General features: G+C 42.7%; 1 long non-coding RNA gene across 1 annotated transcript; it reads right to left on the bottom strand.

Moving 5' to 3' along the window:
* Positions 1–8,241: 8,241 nt before the first annotated feature.
* LOC125545508 (uncharacterized) lies at positions 8,242–13,478 on the bottom strand. The gene is made up of 2 exons (XR_007300058.2): positions 12,895–13,478; positions 8,242–8,433 (listed from the first exon to the last, which is right to left on the bottom strand). It is a non-coding gene; the product is annotated as an uncharacterized LOC125545508 (long non-coding RNA).
* Between the last annotated feature and the right edge of the window lie 211 nt (positions 13,479–13,689).

The following is a 13,689-nucleotide window of genomic DNA, read 5'->3' as shown; positions in this document are numbered from 1 at the left end:
GTTGTCTGAGACGTCTTATAAAAATGAACAGAGGAAGTACTACTCTTTAATAGATGAAAATAAAAGGATTTCTAATTTCGATAGTAACATAATGTTGGATCCATTCCTTTTGAATTGTCACTTTTTCCATCATGATTCTTGGGAAGAGACGTTGGCAGTAATTCACCTTCGACATTTTATTTGTGAAAATGTATGTCTCTTTAAGTCGCACATAAAAAAATTTGGTCGAATTTTCATTGAGAAGATAAAATTGCCCTACCTCATGTGCAGCGTCAATAATCATGGGTTGAAGCCATCATGGATTGGAGCATGCTAAGTCCGGAGGCGAATCAATTGTTGGAGTGGAGGGGATCGAAGAAACCATGATGGAAGTTCATGACAGATTCTTCTGTGCCTCGGTGGAGCAGGAATGGCTGAACGAATGACTTTTAGGAGGAGTTGCCTTTTTATTTAACGTGAAATTATGCATGTAGGACAGTGGGGGAGGACTTCCTAATGTATTTTTCATGGAATTGTTCATCTATAATAACTTTATAATTTCTCAAAATAAATCTAATTACTAAAGGAGAGATCAATTTCCAAAAAAGATATATCTAATGGACAATTTTGTTAATTTTGGAGTGGGTTGTGATGTATTTTTCATCTAATGGCAGTAATAAATAAATAAATAAATAAATAAAGGAGAGATCGCATGAAGAATTTCTATAGTGATGTCCTCCTTCTATATTATTTCCTTCTCTCTTCCCTCCTATGCACCTCGTATAGCTCCTTCCGTTCGACGAACAATGCACGCACAAATTTTTAGGAAACACCTCGATGGCTCACATAGGCTAACGACGAAGAAAAGCCCATATGTTGACTTATTATGGTTCGGCCCAGTCTAGCGACGAAAAAACGCCAACGTACAATAAATCCACCTTCAATTAGTACCACCTTGGATTTTGGAAAAAATATGGACTGAAAGCGTAAATTCATGGGAAGAAGCGTATTGTGACGGTGAACCCACGGAGTCAATCCGTGCTTTATTATTAGGGAAAGATAATACAATGGAATTGTACAAGGGGATAATTATTTTTATTGAAAAGTTTCTGTAATTAAGATTCACAAAGTTCCCATGGGCATGAACAAAGTTCAAGGACGTCCCCCACTTTCACAATGCTCGTCTCTCTCACTTTCACTTTTCTTTTTGAAAAAGTTTTGGGTTCCCCTCTTTATTTTTGTTATTTTTAAACTATATAAAAGCACTCAACAGAAATAAATGACTCTCTAAAACTTCCGGGTTGTCTCCCTGGCAGCGCTTTCTTTAAAGCCATTAAGCTAGGCATATAGTGCTCAAGTAATGAATCCACTCGGATCTCAAGGTATATCAAAGCCAATTTTAATTAACAATGATTTAGCATTAAGTAGTGAGCACAAAGTAACATATATCATTTAACAATGAAGTCTAACTCTCTTCCTATGCATCGGCATGTCATAAAAGAACAATTCATGCACACATAGTAAAGGCCAATGCATAGTATAAACAGTTTCTTGCAATTTTGTCATATTGGAAACGTAGAGAGGTGGAGATATAGTTCCTCTCTCATAATAATTGCAAGTAGGAGCAACAAGCACATGCATATTATATTCATCAAAATCATCATGTGTAACGGTAAAAGGCAACCCATCAATAAGTGCAAACTTCTTCGATATAGTGTAGTCAGGAGAATTCAAAAAGATAATAGGACTATCATGCGTGGGTGCAATAGCAACAATTTCATGTTTAATATAAGGAACTCTAGCAAGTTCATCTCCATAAGCATAATTCATATTGGCATCTTGGCCACAAGCATAGCAAGCATCATCAAAAAGGGATATTTCAAAAGAATCGACGGGATCATAGCAATTATCATAGCATTCATCCTTCGGTAAGCATGAAGGGAAATTAAACGATGTATGAGTTGAAGAGTTACTCTCATTAGAAGGTGAGCACGGGTGATCAATCCGCTCTTCGTCCATTTGTTCTTCGCTCCCTTCCTCATCTTTTTCACCCAATGAGCTCACAGTTTCATCAATTTCTTCTTCCATAGACTCCTGCAAAATATTAGTCTCTTCTTGGACAGCGGAGACTTTCTTAATAAGCGCATTAATTTCGTAATTATATTCATAATTCTCATAACAATATTTCAGGATAGCTAAATTTTCAGGTATATAAACATCATCATCAAAATCTTCAAACTCTTTAAACATAGATTCAATTTCATAAGCACCCTTAAAATAACAAATTATTCTATTTGTTCCACATCATAGTAATCATATATACCATTAGCATAAGAAGCTAAGGTTTCATTATCATTAAATTCACATGAAAAGGGAAGGTGTGGAGCCTTCACCTTAGAGCAACAAGTATAATCATATCTCAAGCATAGTTGCCTAGCATACTAATTCAATATATGAATTTGATCCCATAATAGTTTCCCTTTTTGTGTCAAGCGCTAATCCCTAAAGTATTCACGTTGATCCAACCTTACTCCCATTACATAATTGAATGGGGTTTTCTCAGGATTATTAAAGTAGTACATAATATTTTTCACATAACCAGCATCGAGGGTTTTAGGAGGTTCCCCATCTCCATGAGCAGAAAGTACACCTAATTTTTTTGGTATTTCGTGTTCCATATCCATAACTAAAAATAAAGAACAGCAAATAAAAATTACTTAGTGATAAAGCAAACAAGCACACACGAGAACATTCACCCCACGCTATTGCTCCCCGGCAACGGCGCCAGAAAAAGGTCTTGATAACCCACAAATATAGGGGATCGCAACAGTTTTCGATAAGTAAGAGTGTCGAACCCAATGAGGAGCTAAAGGTAGAACAAATATTCCCTCAAGTTCTATCGACCACCGATACAACTCTACGCACGCTTGACGTTCGCTTTACCTAGAACAAGTATGAAACTAGAAGTACTTTGTAGGTGTTGTCGGGTAGGTTTGCAGGATAATAAAGAGTACATAAATAAAAAGTAGGGGCTGTTTAGATAATGAAACAATAAAGTAAATATAGCGAGTGTGGAAAAGTGGTGGTAGGATTTGTGAAATTGCCCCTAAGCAATTGACTACTTTACTAGACCGATAGCAAGTATTATGTGGGAGAGGCCACTGCTAGCATGTCATCTCTGACTTGGAATTCTATGAACTTATGATTGGAACTATTAGCAAGCATACGCAACTACTAATGTTCATTAAGGTAAAACCCAACCATAGCATTAAGATATATTGGCCCCCCTTCAATCCCGTATGCATCAATTTCTATGCTAGGTTGAAGCTTCTGTCACTCTTGCCCTCCAATACACAGTCCTATCAACATACAACTAACCCTCGGATGTGATCCACGCGCGCAATCATATGATGGGCACCAAAGGACAACAACATAACCACAAGAAAATTAAATCAATCATAGCAATTCATCAACCACCGATAGGACAACGAAAATCTACTCAGACATCATAGGATGGCAACACATCATTGGATAATAATATGAAGCATAAACCACCATGTTCAAGTAGAGGGTACAGCGGGTTGCGGGAGAGTGTACCTCTGTAGATAGAGGGGGAAAGGTGATGGAGATGTTGGTGAAGATGGCGGAGGTGTTGGTGTAGATCGCGGTGATGATGATGGCCCCCGGCGGCGTTCCGGCGCCACCAGAAGCGAGGGGGAGAGAGCCCCCCTCCTTCTTCTTCTTCCTTGACCTCCTCCCTAGATGGGAGAAGGGTTTCCCCTCTGGTCCATGGCCTCCATGGCACAGGAGGGGCGAGAGCCCCTTCGAGATTGGATCTGTCTCTCTGTCTCTCCCTGTTTCTACGTTCTCAGATTCTTCCCTTTCACCGTTTCCTATATTCCCGGAGATCCGTAACTCCGATTGGGCTGAAATTTTGACACGATCTCTATCCGGAAATTAGCTTTCTTGCGGCGAAAGAAGGGCATGAACCGCCTTACGGGTGGCCCACGAGGGTCAGGGGCGCGCCTGGGGGGCAGGCGCGCCCTCCTGCCTCGTGGCCACCTCGGGCACGTCTCGCGTGGATTTTTCTTCCCAAAAATCATATATATTCCAAAACAAATCTCCGTCAGTTTTTATCCCGTTTGGACTCTGTTTGATATGGATATTCTACGAAACAAAAAACATGCAACAAATAGGAACTGGCACTGGGCACTGGATCAATATGTTAGTCCCAAAAATAGTATAAAAGTTGCCAAAAGTATATGAAAGTTGTAGAATATTGGCATTGAACAATCAAAAATTATAGATACGATGGAGACGTATCACTCGCCTCGAAGTTGGCCTTGAAGGTGGTGGTTGCAGCGGATTCAAGGTCCGGCCACCGGAGGAAGCGCGACATGGGATGGAGCGGATGGCGCCTCTGAGTATCCCGGGCTGCTACGCAACTCCCACCACTCTGGCGGCTCAGTGTCCACTAGGGGAGCATGAGCAAAGTGTGCGGCAGTGAGCACAACACAATCAGGCGGGCGACGTGCGATGTGTGCGATGAGTTCGACGGCAGACGAGGACTCATGACTCCGACGTGGTCACCATCGTTGTCGCTCACCACGAAAGCGCATAACAAGTGTTCGACGAAATATACGAGCAAAATGTAAGTTTTACTCCCTTAAGTTCAGAGAATCGGTTAGAAACAACACTTTTTAAAAGGAGCAAATGTACTCCTCTAAAGGATACTGAGTCGTTTACTCCTCTAAATTACAGGGGATGAGTTAGAGTTGCTCTTATATATAGCATCATCTTCTAATATACAAAAGGGCCACTACTAGGGAAAAGCCTATACACAGAATCTTACCAGCAGCGCGCTTTAAAATTAGGCGCTGCTGCTAAGTAGCAGTAGCGCGGGCCATGAAAACTCGCTGCTGAAACAAGTTTATCAGTAGCGCGTGCACTCCAAGAAGCGCTACTGCTAAAATTCCCACGACGCCGCCGCGAGGCCAGTTATAGCAGCAGCGCGTTAAAATAAACAGCGCTACTGCTACGTAACGTAGCAGCAGCGCATTCAGGCAATAATCGCTACTGCTAAATTAACTACAAAAATCAATGAGCATTCAGCGCATTCAGCGTAACGTAGCAGCAGCGTATTTTTTATGTCTATGTCTATTTTTACATACTGACACATAGCAGTAGCGCGTTCAGGCCGAAAGGCGCTACTGATAGGTAGTTTAGCAGTAGCGCGTTTACCTATAGCGCGCTACTGCTATTCCATTCCATCTCCCCCCACTCACTAGCCTCATCCACAGATCACACTCACACACACTCACGGTCTCCTCCTCACCTCCCGCGCCGCCGGTCCTCCCCCGTCGCCCCTCCCCCGATCTGCGCCGCTGTCGCCTCATCCTCCTCGCTGGACTCGGTGCCGGCCTCCTCCTCCGTCCTCCCTCCACTTGCCACTGGCCGCCCCCTCCTCGCTCCGCCTTCCTCCTCGATCCGTCCTCCCTCCACTCGCCGCCGGCCGGCCCCTCCTCACTCCGCCTTCCTCCTCCGTCCTACTATCTTCTCCCTCCTTGAGTTGCCCCTCCTTGTCCCTCCTCCCTGATACATTTTGATTTAGTAGGCTTTCATATGTAACATTTTGATTTAGTTGATATGATTCAGTTGATTTAGTAGGCTAGTTGATTTAGTTGATTTAGAACATTTTGATTTAGTTTATTTAGTAGGCTAGTTGATTTAGTAGGCTAGTTTATTTAGAACATTTTGATTTAGTTGATTTAGTATGCTCGATTTAGTTTTTTTGTAATAAGTTATTTTTTGGCAAAATGTAGGTGCCAATTTAGTTAAATTTGCCACTTGTTTCCTGTGAAGTGAATCGTTAATCCTTTGCTCATATTGCTTTAGGAAAATGGCGCCACCACCAGCACCACTATGTCGACTGTGCAAGTCAAGGTGCGCCAGCAGCCTTGCAAGTGGCAAGCTATTCGTCATCTACTTCCATCCGAGTTTTCGTCATGCGGCGGTAAGAAATTAGATGAAATGTAACAACTATTTTATTTTTAGTGTTGGCATTACTGCATTGTGTCATTTTGCTTTTCTTACACAGATCGTCCCATGCAATGTGAGGTTGAAATTCAACAAGCTGACAGGAGACACTGTGACATTTGAGGCTCCTGGGGAGCCGTACACTATGGAGGTCGAGAAAGGACGCAATATGTTGCAGATTGGAGGAGATGGATGGGCCCGTTTCCTCGCTCGCATGCGTCTTACTGGTGGTGAGTTGATTAGATTCTTCTTCAGAGCAGAAAGACCCAAGCTGGTTGTCATTTATATCAACCTGGTGGAAGATGATGAAGATGACGAAGATGATGAAGATAATGAGGACCCACTCAATGAAGATGATGAGAACCCACTTCATGAAGCCATCATAGCTCAAAGAATGAGGCTGAGCGAGGAGGAGGTGTGCAACCTATTGGACATAATTCCGTCACGTGATGACTTTGTCGGGGTGCCATTCGTGACCCGCCTGACAAGTACCATGGTCGATCGGCATGAAATGGTATGTTATACGTACTGCATGTAGCAATTTGATGATATATATATATATGCTTTATTGTTATACTTACAAATGCAAATTATCCGATTATATGCTTAGTGAATCCGATGATATGCTTAGTGTAGAATCCAATGATATGCTTTGTGGAATCTAGTCGATGATATACTTTAGTGTAGAGTCTGATCACATGCTTATTAGTGTAGAATCCAAGGAACTATTAATAGTGTAGATAATCCATATATATACTTATTAGTAGAATTCATGATTAATTAGTACAAATGTGTAGTACTGTGTCTTTTGATAGTGTAGAAATCTAGACTTAATAGAAATATTTTTGCAAGAGTATGTGTGAGGCTATTTATTAATTGATATGTTTTCCTTATTCAGAGATTGCCAAAGAACCTATCTGTGAGTTGTGGTATCGAGCCTGATGAAGAAGGCTCAGTTGGACTACGCCTTATCGCAAGGGGCTCCGTCACCACATGTACTTATCGCATGGGCACAGATGGTCGCACACACTTGAACTCGGCTGGGTGGAAGAGATTCCTCGTTGGCAAGAATCTTCGTGGTGGACAGGCCATCCTAATTACTATCAGGAACACCCACCGCCCAGGCTTGAGGATGATGATCGTCGTCGATATTATCTAGAACTACATATGTGTGTGTGGCTATATCATCTAGAACTACATATGATGATCGTCGTCGATATCATGTAGAACTACATATGATGATCGTCGTCGATATCATCTAGAACTAAATATGATGATTGTCGTCGATGTCACCTTGTACTGCTTGAGGATGCATGTTGAGTATATATGAAATTGTTATCTAGTACTCCCTCGGTTCCAAATTACTCGTCGTGGTTTGAGTTCAAATTTGAACTAAAACCACGACGAGTAATTTCGAACCGATGGAGTACTACCTAGTACCTATAATGCTTTATGAAATTGATATCTAGTAGTACCTAGTATCTGGAAATTGCAGTTTATCGAAGCTGGAATGGGGAAATGGTGAAAGATATAACAGTAGCGCTGGACCGGGAAATCGCTACAGCTAAGTAATAGCAGCGCGTTCCTGAAAAGCGCTGCTGCTATAGTCAATAGTGGTAGCGCGGGTACAAGCAGCGCTACTACTAAAAGTTAGCTGTAGCGCCTTATTGGGAGCGCGGGCACCGGCGCTGCTGCTAGCCTTTTCCCTAGTAGTGGGGATGCGTTAGAGTTGCTCTTATATACCTGAGATACAAAAATGCTAGACTTATAGGTGATATTAGCACATATGCCCATGTGTTGCAACGGAACAATTTTTTTGACGTGTATATAAAATTAACCAAATATGCACTGCAAAATTCAATCAACTATATCGTTCAAGTAAGTATATATTTGAATTTCAAATGTTGCAATTTATAAATTATTATGGGTGGAACAACTCATGTGGATGTGCAGCTGGTCATCCAGTGTGTATATTATATATTCTTAGAAAAGAAAGTTAGCAAAAAAAAACACTGACCGTCCAGGGAGATGTGGATGTGGTTATAGCAGGAGCATGGGCTTCAAACATCAGAAAAGTTACAAGGCAACAGAAACCCCTCCGAGCAAGTTCAGCCAAAGCTAAGCAACATTTGTGCGAGGAACCATCACCCTTGGGTATACAAAATGCACAAGTTATTTAATTAAGTAATTCACTAACTAAGAAATGTTACAATTTGGAAAGCCGGAAGATGAAACTGTTAATATCTTCAAACAAACAAAGGACATTTTAAAGTTTACAACTCACAAAGGGACCTTGGTAAAAAGCTGCAAGATTGCTGATTAAAAACTTCTTCAGACAGAGGAATAAGTTTTTACTTTTAGCTTGAGGGCTACACACTTCGGGTAAATGAAAATATGAAGACTTCACGAAGTGTATCCCTGCAAGAAAAAGGACGTCGCCAGAAGTAAAAAGGCTGTAAGATTGATGATAAAAATTTCTTCAGACAAAGAGGAATACGCATTTACTTTTAGCTTGAGGGCTACAAACTTCAGGTAAATGAAAATATAAAGAGTTCACAAAGTGTATCCCTGCACAAAAAATAATCACAAAGCGTCTTTCAGTATAAAAACTCCATCGAAGACTATAGTGCTACGTGCGACATCACATATTCAGATAGAACATAAATACTTCCCGAGAAAATATTTACTTTTTGCAAAGATTCAATCACTGTTGCAGATAATTTATCTGACAGGAAGAAAAAAATGACTTTTTGAAGCATGTGCACACTTCATATGATAATGAAACTTAAGCGTACACCAATGCCCATGAAATTTACTTTATATGTTGTACTTGGCAACAATGGCAATAGAGCATCATCTTCTAGCAGAAACAATAAACCATGGCAGTCCAGACAAACAGCAGCGTCGCAATTGTATGCAAAGCGACATCTAGCAGCAGCCATATCTAGCAACAGTTCATTAAAAAATAGCAGTAGCAATCCCCACCGAGAGCTCCATTTGACCAGTTTGTGCCTCTTCTCCACACATCACCATCGCTCCTTCTCCCTTGACCTTATCCACCAGCCAGCGCCGCTCATCCTCTTCTCCATCCAGCCTACGAGCTGCCTCGCTCCCAGCTTCTTCCAACCTACGGCCGGTCATGCTCCATCCCCATGCCACGACGTCCCCCCGTGTTCCAGCCACACCCATAGCTCCGTTCCTCTACCCCGACCATTGCCAGGGCGATTGCTGCCGCACGATCCCCGTGCTCCCCCCGCCCGCCCGTGTTCTAGCCACACCCATGGCTCCGTTCCTCTTCCCCGACCGCGGCAAGGGCGATAAACGCCGCCGATCCCGCCGGACTCCGTCACCGGAGCAACCACACCGGCCGTCCCACCATCTCTCCTCTTCCTCCTTCCCTCGGTCCTCTCTCTATCATGCGCCTCACTTCTCCTGCTCCTCGTCCTCTCCTTCCCTCCAGTCTCTCTCTCTCTCTCTCTCTCTCTCTCTCTCTCTCTCTCCCCTGCATCTCTCTTTCTCTCAATCCCTCTCTCTCTGGTTTGGCGCATACCTACAGGAGCTTGCCCTACCGCGGTGTGGGAGGGATGGGGGCCTGGCGGCGGAGGCAACCCAAACACCAGGCGTCTCGAGTTATCTTGCGGAAGACACAGGGATTGTCGAATCGTGTCTTTTGCAGAAGAACATCACGGAGTGCGGGTTAATTCCAGGGAATACCAGGGGCTTTTTTGCAAAAGGTGCGCGACAGTGAACCCGGAGACTCAATCCGTGCTTTATTAATAGCAAAAGGGCCCGTGCATTGCTACGGGTTGATTTATTTGGATGTTTTGACCGGAGAATTTAACCGGAGTTCAGTCTTCATTTTGGCGGTTGGCCCATTTAGGATTGCCATTATCTGGACCATGGGCCATAGATGTGAAGAATTGTACTCATTCCCTCAAACGATGCCTCCTTCAAGAACCCCGCTACCCTAGGGTTGAATTTGAGTTGTGCGTGGAAGAGTTTTTGAGTGGGATAAACATATGGTGGAAGGGTTGCGGTTGGAGAGGAAGGGGAGAACTTCATGTCGGGTGCCTATTTTCTCAACTTCGAAGCATATTCTTCAAGAATTTAATTACTAATTTAAAGGATTTTCAGATATTATTTGAATTATGAGCAATGGTACATACATGCTAATTTTTGGTCAAGACTTCCAAGTACTTCAAGAACTTAAATACTACTCCCTCTATTCACTTTTATAAGACGTCATAGGTATTTCAGACAGAAGTCAAAACAGTTCAATGTATGTTGTCTGAGACGTCTTATAAAAATGAACAGAGGAAGTACTACTCTTTAATAGATGAAAATAAAAGGATTTCTAATTTTGATAGTAACATAATGTTGGATCCATTCCTTTTGAATTGTCACTTTTTCCATCATAATTCTTGGGAAGAGACGTTGGCAGTAATTCACCTTCGACATTTTATTTGTGAAAATGTATGTCTCTTTAAGTCGCACGTAAAAAAATTTGGTCAAATTTTCATTGAGAAGATAAAATGGCCCTACCTCATGTGCAGTGTCAATAATCATGGGTTGAAGCCATCATGGATTGGAGCATGCTAAGTCCGGAGGCGAATCAATTGTTGGAGTGGAGGGGATCGAAGAAACCTTGATGGAAGTTCATGACAGATTCTTCCGTGCCTCGGTGGAGCAGGAAAGGCTGAACGAATGACTTTTAGGAGGAGTTGCCTTTTTATTTAACGTGAAATTATGCATGTAGGACAGTGGGGGAGGACTTCCTAATGTATTTTTCATGGAATTGTTCATCTATAATAACTTTATAATTTCTCAAAATAAATCTAATTACTAAAGGAGAGATCAATTTCCAAAAAAGATATATCTAATGGACAATTTTGTTAATTTTGGAGTGGGTTGTGATGTATTTTTCATCTAATGGCAGTAATAAATAAATAAATAAAGGAGAGATCGCATGAAGAATTTCGATAGTGATGTCCTCCTTCTATATTATTTCCTTCTCTCTTCCCTCCTATGCACCTCGTATAGCTCCTTCCGTTCGACGAACAATGCACGCACAAATTTTAGGAAACACCTCGATGGCTCACATAGGCTAACGACGAAGAAAAGCCCATATGTTGACTTATTATGGTTCGGCCCAGTCTAGCGACGAAAAAAACGCCAACGTACAATAAATCCACCTTCAATTAGTACCACCTTGGATTTTGGAAAAAATATGGACTGAAAGCGTAAATTCACGGGAAGAAGCATATTGTGACGGTGAACCCACGGAGTCAATCCGTGCTTTATTATTAGGGAAAGATTAGGGAGAGATTTAATAAGTTTAACAGGCTGACCCTTCTTCCCTCACTAATCAATATCCCCCATCCTCCGAATTTCAGGGTGGGTCTCTCTTCCCCTGATTACCAATCAAAACATGCCACATCAACCTAGCATGTGAAACTCTCGTAGGTCCTCTGTAGTTGTTATGACATAATGACTTAATGTATTTTTGCGAGAATTTTTTACAACTTTCAAACACGGTTTTCACGAAGTTCTTATTGCAACTTGGTTTTGACCAGATACTATCTCACTGGGTTAACCTACACTAAATATGCTAGTTCCAGTTTGATGGACACATGTCCACTAGTCCAGGATCGAAAAGCAGATCTCGCTGCAAGGCCACAACACATTAGCATGTCATCATCGCCACACTGAAATTTGAGATGTTGCTCCGTGATTACCCCTTCGACGGACCTCATAGTATTACCATTTGTTTTAGGGACTACTTAGTGCACAACAACATGTTATTTTCACATCTGGCGATTGGTTTCATTAAACACTGTTTTTTTCTATTAACCTTTGGATGTATATGTGTCTTCTTCCCACATTTGTTGCCACTACAATACAAAAACCAAATGAGTAAGTGTTTTATCATATAATTGGAAACTTATAGTGTTATTTTTTTGTTCTTTTAGATGTCCTGGAGAAAATAGCTAAAATTTGGATGGTAGTTTCGGATAGATTAGTAATTTAGTGATCAAATTTTCACTTAAAACCCAAAACACTCCTGATTGGATATCCGTGCTCCGCTCTAGTTGCAAAGCTATGCCTTGAGCCAACCTGAGTTGCACCTCAGTCTTTGGTGTGCTTACGTGACTACCTCACCTTGTAGTACCTCTACTTCGGCTCGACGTCTGAGACATCAAACTAAGTTTCGGAGCTCGCCGAACAACCATAACCGTTACCCACTATCTCTAGCCATTATTGAGTGTTCGTCCTCTGCTTTTTTTGTCAAACTAAAGCCCTCAAAGAGGGCTCAACATTACTAATATCAACATCCCAAAGTAAAGAGAGGAGTTTCCCTAAAGGAAAGGAAATGGCTTCAAAAGCTATTTTTGAAATTGCATCGAGTAGAGCAACTAGAGAAAGATTTACAAAAGAAAGTCTTTTTAGCTGGAGAGTGAGCAAGGATATTCTTCATTCTTGGAAAATGTGTGACCTTGCAGTAGTTTAGGCTCGATGTGATGTTGAAGAAATCGACAAGCTATGGTATGATTCTGCAGTGTCCTTGGTTTCCAAGTAGAGTCTCCATCCTTGAGATATGCTTTCATAACTGATGCCTTCATCTCACTAGACAAGTGATAACCCACAAATATAGGGGGTCTACCATAGCATTTTCAATAAGTAAGAGTATCGAAGCCAAAGAAGAGCAGAAAATTGGCTGATGGAAAACTAGTAAGAAATCACCGCAAAAGCTGCAAAGAGTTTCTGATGGTGTTTTTTTTGTTGGGAACGTAGCATGCAATTTCAAAAAAATTCCTATGCTCACGCAAGATCTATCTAGGACATGCACAACAATGAGAGGGGGAGAGTGTGTCTACGTACCCTTGTAGACAGAAAGCGGAAGTGTTTGACAACGCGGTTGATGTAGTCAAACTTCTTCTTATTCCGACCGATCAAGCACCGAACGTACGACAGCTCTGAGTTCTGCACACGTTCAACTCGATGACGTCCCTCGAACTCTTGATCCAACAGATTGTCGTGGAAGTAGATGAGTTCCGTCAGCACGACGGCGTGATGACAGTGATAGTGAACTGATCCACGCAGGGCTTCGCCTAGCACCGGAGAATATGACCGAGGGTGTAATCTGTGGAGGGGGGCGCCACACATGGCTAACAGATTGTTGGTGTGTCTTCTAGGCAACCCCTCCCCATATATATATAGGTGAGAGGGGGAGGAGAGGCAGCCAGGGGCGCCCTAGGGTTGGTCGCCGCCCCTAGGGGCCCTGCCTTGCCCTGCGCCCCCCTTTCCATGTATGCATGAAGGGGAAGGAAAGGAGGGGGTGAGGGAAGGACGTGGGAATCCTAATTCACACTTTTCTTTCCCTTCCCTCCTTTCCTTCTCCTCCTCCTATAGCCTGATAGGGTGCACCAGCCCCTGGCCCATAGGATTGGGTAGGAGACGAGGATAAGCGGTGCTGGCCGAGAAGATAAGGTTGGATGGAGCGACACACAGCGGTGCGTGGTGCTGGTTAAAGTTGGATCGGGCGGGCGGACGAGCTGCGTGCAGGTTATGTGCTGGCGGGCAGGCAAGCGGCGTGAACTACGACTTGTGTGCTCGCTAGGCGCCGCCTTCGCGTGCTCTGGCCGGGCGTGCTGGCTACCGAGCCGCATACATACT

This window comes from Triticum urartu, chromosome 3A (assembly GCF_056163025.1).
Source record: "Triticum urartu cultivar PI428250 chromosome 3A, HENAU_Tu73, whole genome shotgun sequence".
In the NCBI taxonomy this organism is placed as follows: Eukaryota; Viridiplantae; Streptophyta; class Magnoliopsida; order Poales; family Poaceae; genus Triticum; species Triticum urartu.
Note: the sequence above shows the minus strand (reverse complement) of the source record. Positions and strands in the feature narration are given on the sequence as shown.